Here is a 10504-nt window from a genome sequence, read left to right on the forward strand (position 1 = left end):
AGGATGTAAATAGATCAACTGACGTCAAAAGCTAAAAATAGCTGAGGTATTATAAGAAAACAAAAGTGTATTGTGAGAATCCAAAGTATGATAGCAATAGTTTTGAAGACTATATATTTTGTATAATACTTCAGTATAGTATTTACACTTTTAATTAGTAGCGAAGAATGCTATACAATTTGATCGTTCCATAATTAAAAAGAAACAAACATAATTTAGTAATGTTTTTTTTCTTTCTAACGCAAATCACATGCAAAGTTTTAGGATTCCGGATAAAAACTAGAAAGATATAGTTTTAAAAACACAAAATGTAGTGATCTACTGATTATTGTTAGACACCTTATTTATATAGGTTAGTTATTTTAGTTATTTAGCGACGCACCATAGTAGACGCATATTGAACGGGACTAGTGACGTTTGGGATATGTTGGGTTAGAGACCGGAAAATCAGTTAGCGATAGAACATTCCAGGGTAACGACGTGTTTAGTGACAGAGACTTCTACTGTGGCCCTTTTATCATAATAAATACATGTTGAATAGTTCATCAGAGTCGACTACATCTCTTCACTAGTTAAAATCGATGTGCCAGTTCTTGTTTGTATTGTTGTGCAACTACACGTAATACACCCGGACAATTACACCCAAACGATTGCAGAGTAATTGGTTGACTTCAAGACAGCCTGAACTAGCAACATCACAGTGGCGACCCCGAACCTCGAAGCCGAACCTCGAAGCCGAACATCGTACCGGACCTCGAAGCAGAACGTTTACTCAGGTGAGGGTCGTGCACTCGAAGTTATAAGATTTCATCGGAGTACGGCTGAACACAGCAGCATCACAGAGTGACTTTGTTCTAGATCTACATACAGTCATCGCCTGTTTGATCGCACGTTCGACGAGCCGTTAACTCAGGGTGACCTTCGTCAGGACCGTAATCATCGCAACGCCTGATCTTCATATGCTGAACCGACCTACAACCAGAGAAACCGTTCATTCATAACGGGTGAGAGATCGTTAGTGAACCTGTTGGACATATTTTTTCTTCGTCGTAGGAGCCACGTCGAGTATCAAGTTTTACCTCGTCAGTTTCGAGAAGGACAGTTTGCCCGCTGTCAGAAATATTGTGAGTACTACAAGTTTGGTAGCTAACTAAATCGAAATCGCTCTGTCGTCTTACCCTTGGAGAGATTCTTGTGGAGCAGTTTGCTCATTGAACCGGTTGCTTGCCACGTTTATAACGGTCACTGTGTTTAACCTTTGGAAGGTTAGTGAAGTAATCTTTATCAGTACTGAACATTGATATATCTAGTATTCGTCGGTCTAGACCATATCTAGACTTGTTAGCAGTGAAGTTGTGGAAACAGCTACATCCACTTAATTTCGTTGAAAACCGTTAATCGTCTAACGGAACGTCGTCGGAGGTGACCTTGGTTTCACCTAGTCTACATTGGACAGTTTGGTCTAGTGAAGCAGAGTACAACAGCAAACTTCGTCGTACTACCAGAGTAGCAGCAGAAGCAGTGAACTATTTTAGAGAACCGTTATTCGTCAGCCCAGATCAAGTCATCGTCGAGAAAGTCGTTATTCGTCAGCCCAGATCAAGTCATCGTCAAGAAAGCCGTTATTCGTCAGCCCAGATCAAGTCATCGTCAAGAAATTCGTTATTCGTCAGTCGTCCAGATCAAGTTGCCGTCAAGAGACTGTTATTTGTCAGTAGTCGTCTACACAAGTCAAGTCATCGCCAGAAGAACCGTTAACTTATTCGTCAGTAACTGTGTACACAAGGTCGTCGGAACTACACATACAGTCATCAACAGTCGTCGAAGAAACTAGAACATTTTGCTGTGGCATATCAGGACATCTGTGGCATTACGTGGGATACTGGTAGCACCGGAGAACAGAGTCAGAACTGGAAGAGAGGCAGTGGAATTTGTTGTGATCTAGCATATTCGGGAGTCCGAACAAAGGGATCTTTCTTATCAAAAGCTAAGTGCCATTTTTCTTATTAGTATATGTTTAGATTGCCCTTAGAAATAGATTTTGTCTAAATTTGGTACGTTAGCCTGAGTAAAATCAGGTGGTGCGCCTTAAAACCCGTCGGGGTAGAAGACGTAATTTAGATGAAAAGCTATATTATATATTTAGGATTGTAATTTGTTTTGTTTGTGTAAACGTCATATCCGTTGTTGCCTGGTTACTTCGTGACGTTATCATTGTGTGCCATATTGTCACATCCCAACCCATAGTGATAGTCTCATTTAATTATTTCATTTGTGTATATTATTTTAAATTATTTATTTTTATTAATTTAATTAGATCTGTATTTTTTTTTCACTTAATGATAGAAAGTGCGGGTAGGATTCTTTTACTGTGAATCAGACTAAAATAATTTTAGTTTGAGCGGTTAAAATCAATTATGATTTTGCCATGAGAATAATGCCGAAACTGGCTATGTAGTCAAACACTGTCGTCTGGCTAAATATAGATCTGCAAATTTTGTACATCTCTTTGGTACAATTTAATTATCTAGACTCTACTTTGAAATATTATTAAGTTGAAGATGAATGAAGGTAGTACATTCTAGATATATATATCTTGTTGAAGATATATTTGACATTTTATGAACGTATCTGTTTTATATGGTTAAATAGAACCATAATCTACTCTAGATCTAGACTCTAGACAGTCTTTGAATTTACTCTAGACATTTCAGTCATACCAGATTTTAAAATTGATCATAGTTGGTCATACTAGATCTAATAGTCATAGTGCTCTTGATAACTAGATCTAAATGGTAATATTATACATACTATAATATACTGGATTTAAATTTGTGTGATACTAGATCTAATATACAGATTTGAATATAACCATAATAACTCAGACTAGATTTATACATTTACTAAATCTATAGATAGAGACATACCATTTAAAATTTGTATAAAAGTGTGGAAAAACTTAAATATAAAATAAGTTTAAAGTATAGCCATAACTAATATAGGCCAAGTAAAAATATATATAAAATATAAAACACAATGGCTACATCATCATATGTGGACCTTAAGGAGGTTAAGGAAACAGCTATGCAGGATGGAAAGGCCATGGAGTTAAAAGGAAAGGACTTAGCAGCTTATGTACAGCAAGTGGTGAAGGAAGAAACGGAACGTCAAAGACAAGAGATAGAAAGACAAGAAGAACGTCAAAGACAAGAGATAGAGAGACAAGATAGGATCAGAAAGGAAGAATATGAGAAGCAAAAAGAGGACCGAGAACATGAAGCTAAAATGGAGAAGATGAGATTGGATGCAGCACAAGCCAGAGCCCAAACTGAACAAGGAAATAACACAAATAACTCAAATAATTATACCACTCAAAGAGACAACCCTAATTCACAAACATGGCTAAAGAGAAAAATACAAAGTTTTGATGAACAGAAGGATGACATTGGTGATTTCCTGAAAAGATATGAGGCAAAAATGTCTACATTTAATATGCCTGAAGAAGAATGGTCTGAAATACTGATAGACTTTGTTCATGGTCAAGCTCTAACAATATGCCAAAATCATGACCATCATATTGATGATAGCTATCAGGTTTTAAAAAGAGAATTATTAAATGCCTATGGTCATAATGCTACAACTTTTAGAAAGAAATACTTTGACAATATACCATCATTAGGAATAGAACCCCAAACTACCATTAATATGGAAAAGGATTTTTTCAATAAGTGGGTAAAATTAGAAAAAGTAACAAACTCTTATGAAGGATTAAAAAATTTTATTCTAGTGGACAACTTTGTAAATAAATGTGATCCTCAATTACAATCTTTTATTAGAGAAAGAAACCCAAAAACTATAGATGAAATAACAGAGATAATGAGAGTATACAAAAATGCATATCCAAATAAACCATTTTCTGATAGAGATAAGAGCAAAGTAGATTTAATAGGATACACCAAAGAAAATGTTGATAGAAGTAGAAATAGAAACAGATCAAATAGTGGAAATAGAAAATATAGTGAAATAACCTGTTTTAAATGTCAAGGAAAAGGTCATATAGCAGCTAACTGTAGAAGAGGGAATAGTAGATCTGGAAGTAGAAATAGATACAATGAACAAAATAACAGTAGATATAGGAGTAGAGATAGGAATGACAGGGGAAATTATAGAAATAGGAGTTACAGTAGGGAATACAAAAGTAAAGGTACAGATAGGATATATTTCATGGAAGGAAATAGGAACAATTTTGCAGTGTACCCAGGGTTTGTAGATAGAATTCCGGTGGAATTAATCAGGGATTCAGGTTGTAACACTTTGGCAGTAAAAACTAAATTTGTCAAACCTCATTGGTATAAAGGGTTTACTAAGAAAGTAGAATTAGCAGATGGCACTGTAAGGGAATTTAAAGCTATAAGGGTGTACATTGAAACTCCATTTTTCACTGGTTATTGTGATGGCATTGCAATACCAGAAATGAGATATGATATGTTAGTAGGAAACATAAAAGGAGTTAAAGAATGTTCAAGAAAAGAATTAGAAGACTGGCAAAACAAATACAAAAACATAAGACAAAATCATGGAAACATAGAAACACAAAATATAACAAGTATGGTAATAACAAGATCAATGGATAAACAAGATGAGAAACAGGAAAATACAATAAATGTAATAAGTAAGGATGAAGAAAAAGAAACCAGTAATGTAATACAAATAGAAAATACAGATGTTAAGGAAAGTGAGATAGAAAATGAAACACAAAATAGTCTGGAAACACAAATATCTCAAAGTGAAAAAGAAACAACACCCACATTTGCATTAGAACAAATGAATGACAATATTATTGGGAAAATTTATTCAAGAATATCAGATAAAAACAATAATAATCCAATGGAGAAATTTTGTATAGAGAATAAAATATTGTTTAGACAAACAAGTAATGATAACAAGAAAATAAAACAACTTGTCTTACCACAGAAATATTGGAAAGATGTTTTAATCATGACACATGATAATAATTTAGCAGCACATAGGGGAGTAAAGAAATGTTATAGGAACTTGTCAAAACAAGTATTTTGGCCCAAAATGAAAGCAACAATCAATAAATACATAAACTCATGTGACATATGTCAAAAGAGATCTAACAAAAGCCTAGTGAATAAAGCACCTATTCAAGAAATGGATGAACCTACAGCACCATTTCAGAAAGTATCTATTGATTTAATAGGTCCTTTAATTCAAACTGAAAATAATAACAAATACATTCTAACAGTAATAGACATGTTTAGTAGATACCCAGAGGCAATCCCATTATCAAATACAAGTGCAGAAAATATCATTAATGCCATAACTCAAAAAGTAATTACAAGACATGGTATACCTAAAATTATATTGAGTGATCAGGGATCTCAGTTTAAGTCAGAACAATTTAAGAAATGGACTAAACAATACAATATACAGCACATATACTCTTCGGTTTACCACCCGGAGAGTAACGGTTTATGTGAACGATATGGTGGATCATTAAAAAGATCACTAACAAAGATAATTCAGAATAATCAGAACAAGTGGGATCATTACATTAACTATGTACTATTTGCTCATAGAAACAACATCCATGAAGCAACACAATTTTCACCATATGAAATAATACATGGAAGAAAACCCAGAGATGAATTAGATGTTTTTAAAGAAAATCTAATAGACAATGAGAATAAATTAAATAATGACAGTGAAACAACAATCACAACAGAATTGAAAGAAATATGGACTCAAGCATATAACAACAATAAGAAATATAAACAAAGTGCTCATGAGAATCTAAATAAGAAAAGACAATTGAAAACACTAGAAGTAGGAAACAACGTATTAATATTAATAAATGACCTGAAAAATAAAATTGGTAAACAATGGAAAGGTCCATTTAAGGTGATAAAACAAATTAGTGATGTCAATTATCAAATTGAAATAAATGGGAAAGTTAAAACATATCACATAAATAATTTGAAACTATATCATGATAGAGAAGATGAGTTGATACAAAACATTCAGGAGGAAATAGAAAATAAATTTTCAGAAAGAGAAGAATGCTTGATGATAATAACAAATGAAAATCATAATGAAAATGATATTAAGGAAATACCTGTAATAGAAACAAAAGAGAATCAAACTTGGCAAAAGATTAATCTTAATAATTTAACTAAGGAAAAGTCAAAAGATATAACTAAAATAATACAGGAATACAAAGAAATTTTTTCCAGCATACCAGGAAAAACTAATATTATTAAACATGACATTAAAGTAACAGACACAAAACCTATCAAGCTTAAGCCATATAGAATACCGCTACATTTACAAGACAAAGTAAAGAAAGAAATAGACAATTTACTAGAATCAGGTATAATTGAACCATCAACATCTCCTTATGCTTCACCAATTGTGATAGCCAAAAAGAAGAATGGAGATATAAGGTTATGTATTGATTATAGGAAACTTAACAACATCACAGAATTTGACCCATATCCAATGCCAAATATAGAGGATATTTTACATAAATTAAATGGAGCAAAATTTTTTACTAAATTAGATTTAACTAAAGGTTATTGGCAAATACCTTTAACAGAAAATGCAAAACCTTACACAGCATTTGTAACACCATATGGTATTTTTCAATGGAATTATATGAGTTTTGGATTAGTAAATGCACCTGCCACATTTAATAGAATGATGAACATGATAATTGGAAACAAAGAAAATGTTATTTGCTATTTAGATGACATATGTATTTTTAATAATAGTTGGGAGGAACATTTGGTAGATGTAAAAGAAGTATTCAAAATAATAAAAGAAAGTGGACTTACAATTCAAGCAGAAAAAGTAGAAATAGGATTGGAGGAAATAATTTTCTTAGGACATAAAATAAATAACAACATGATTAGCCCTATTGAAGATAACATAAAGAAAGTACTTAATATTGAAATACCTACAACAAAAAGACAAATTAAAAGTATATTGGGAATAGTAAATTATTACAGAAAGTTTATAAAAAACTTAGCAGAAATAGTGAATCCACTAAATGACTTACTTAAAAAAGGAAAACCTCAAAAAGTAGTTTGTAATGAGGAATGTGTGAAAGCTATTGACAGAATTAAAGATGTTTTTAGTCATGAACTAATATTAAGACTACCTGATAAAGACAAAATATTTTATGTCACAACTGATGCATCTGGTAATGCTATTGGTGGTTGTTTAATGCAGAACTATGATAACTTACATCCTATATTATATGTAAGCAGAAAATTGTCAGAGGCAGAGAAAAAATATAGTGTCATTGAAAGAGAAGCCTTAGCTGTAATATGGGTAATTACTAAGCTAGAGAGCTATTTAATAGGAAGGAAATTCATATTATTAACTGATCATAAACCTATTCAGTATATACAGCAAAAGAGCATGAAAAACAGTCGTGTTTATAGATGGTTCTTAGCACTACAGGAATATAAATTTGAAGTGAAAGCTATTAGTGGATCTGTGAATATTGTAGCTGATTTATTGTCTAGAATGACATTGAAGTGAAACAATTTTGTAAATAAACTATGATTATATTGAGTATGTAATATATATTAATATATTGACACCATTTATATGTTATGGAAAAGGGAGATAAGTAAAGTTGATGTTAAGCATTTAAAAGTAAGTATGGATATTTTTTTTGTGTGAATCATTTCATATATCATTGACGAAAGTTAGTTCTATGGAAAAGGGTGAGTATAAAAGAAAAATGGACAAAAGCGTATAAAAGGGTGGTAAGAAAAAATGTATTGAATGTGTAAATAAAGTCTGTAATTGTTTTTTGAAATATTGTATTTTATCAGATTACTGCCAGTGAAGAACATTTGAGATGTGTAGGACATGCCCATAAGATGCCACATTTTCCTCCATGATGAACTGTGTACCAATGAAGATGATTCTGGAATGTTATGAACTGTTATGAACATTGACATGAATATGAGGAACTGTCAAGATGAAGATGTCAAGATGAAGATGTCAAGATGAAGATGTCAAGATTTTATGTTTGTTGTCTTCCCCTTAAATTGAAAATGCCCTTGTAAGACTTGACAGTAGTGGAAAAATATTGACATATTTTTTTTTCAAAGGGGGGAGGAATCTGTTAGACACCTTATTTATATAGGTTAGTTATTTTAGTTATTTAGCGACGCACCATAGTAGACGCATATTGAACGGGACTAGTGACGTTTGGGATATGTTGGGTTAGAGACCGGAAAATCAGTTAGCGATAGAACATTCCAGGGTAACGACGTGTTTAGTGACAGAGACTTCTACTGTGGCCCTTTTATCATAATAAATACATGTTGAATAGTTCATCAGAGTCGACTACATCTCTTCACTAGTTAAAATCGATGTGCCAGTTCTTGTTTGTATTGTTGTGCAACTACACGTAATACACCCGGACAATTACACCCAAACGATTGCAGAGTAATTGGTTGACTTCAAGACAGCCTGAACTAGCAACATCACATTATATTAATACTCGTGTACTGTTCATACTTCACAGCAATGGATGCGAGGTCAAGTTTTCTTTGACATTGGCTACATGCACCAGTCTCTTTATTTAGTAGCCCAAAAGATAAAAAAATAATAATTAAATTTAAAAAAAACAAAACAAAATTTTGGATGTTCTTGAGTTACATAAAGAACAATGGACGACAACTCCATTTTTTGAATCAGTGAACCACAGTAACTATGACAGAGTGCCATTTTCAAACATTTAATTCCTCTATCTTAGAGGTAAGATGTGGTGGCTGAGCGCTAAAGTGCTTGGCTTTCGAACCGGAAGGTCTCTAGTTCGCATCCCTCTGAAGTCTGGGATTTTGAACTTTTTAGGATGCCCAAGAGTCCACGTAACCCTAATGGGCACCACACATTTGTTGGGGTAGTCAAAGTGGTTGCTGATTGTGCTGGTCACATGGTCACATGATCACATCGTTAATCGTTGGCCAAAGACTAAATTTGAAGCATCTGCCTCCTTAGATTTACAGGTCTGAAAAGGTCACCTTAACTTGACCTAGTACTATTGGCGGCATGTCACATTTGTACTGAAGACTGAAACTAGTATTAATCAAATAATTCACTAATATTAAAATTGATCAATATACTAAATTTTCCTCTGCAAATCATTTTTTTTTAAAAGATAGTCTTTACAGACAATGACTTGTTGCCTACAATTGTATATATTGTAATAACTGAAGGGAGGCAACACAACGAGGCATAGATGTTTATTTACATGGAGACATGACAAACACATAGGACATCTGCCTTGAGCACAGCCTCTACATCTCGGCTCTAGACTTGGGTGGAAATCGTTCTCTCTTCTCTCTGTCAACATCCTTCCTAGTCTAGTCACTAATAGTGTGCACTATCTTGGATGGCGGTGTGCATGGTGGGGTTATAACAATATATATATTTATTAGGGGTGCACCGGATAGTAGCTCCGGCTTCAGTTCCTGTCGAAAATATACGGCCATATTTCACTATCCGGTCATATGTCATATATTAATAAAATAATTTATATATAATTAATATAAAAAACACCCATCAACGGATACCCCAGCATAAACCAGAACAAGATAGTGATAAGTCACACTGCTCGAGGCATCGGCATACGTAACAGTAGATACAGATTTATACCAGAACACAAGTGACATAATTTAACATTAATTTATTCACTGCTTGAGATTACATGGAAATATGTGTGTCTCCATTACAAGGACACGTGACACACAGTGTCAACACACTAATGACAGAAGTTCTATTCTAAATATAGAAACAAAACAATGTTTTATGACAGCTATTCAATCCTGAGGTTATTGACTGACATTTTTCTCTCTCTGTGTTGCCTAGGTACGATATGAATTATGAATAGTCTTGGAGATATTAATCAAGACATGAATCTAGAACTCAATTAGATGTTTATGGAACAGAAACTTACGGCGAGATGGTTTAAGGGAAGTAAGATCAGAGGATGGATGCTAAATAAGTTAAAGATATATCCAGATTTGGCGCTACCGACTGGACGCCATTTTGCTCTGTGGAGGAAAAAAAATGTAGCTGGGAAGTTGCGGCGATACTGAGGAAAATATTAGTGGAGGCTTAACAGCAAGAAGAGAAACAGAAATACAACAATTGTCACATTTATGACTGTGCCATTTTTTAAAAATCCAAAATTTTATTGTCAGTGTCGAAGTGACGTAATGTCGTTGTAGCTCTGATGGCTGCATCAATCTTCACACTAAAGATTATTCATTTTTTAATCCAGTGTTTAAGGTGACCAAAAAAAAATGAGACTATAATAAGAGAAAAAACTGAGAACAATTGTGTATAGTTATTATATCTACACAAAATAATCAAAAACTAAAGCAAACTGAGACCGCTAGTTACACATTTATGGTTTTGATAGTAATCAATTTTCTAAATGAAAATTAAGGATAAA

At 33.3% G+C, this 10504-nt stretch overlaps 1 long non-coding RNA gene across 1 annotated transcript; it reads left to right on the forward strand.

Moving 5' to 3' along the window:
- The first annotated feature begins 331 nt into the window (after positions 1-331).
- Positions 332-8376, forward strand: LOC129925847 (uncharacterized). The gene is made up of 2 exons (XR_008777573.1): positions 332-2571; positions 7869-8376. It is a non-coding gene; the product is annotated as an uncharacterized LOC129925847 (long non-coding RNA).
- The last annotated feature ends 2128 nt before the right edge of the window (positions 8377-10504 follow it).

This window comes from Biomphalaria glabrata, chromosome 4 (assembly GCF_947242115.1).
Source record: "Biomphalaria glabrata chromosome 4, xgBioGlab47.1, whole genome shotgun sequence".
Taxonomy (NCBI): domain Eukaryota; kingdom Metazoa; phylum Mollusca; class Gastropoda; family Planorbidae; genus Biomphalaria; species Biomphalaria glabrata.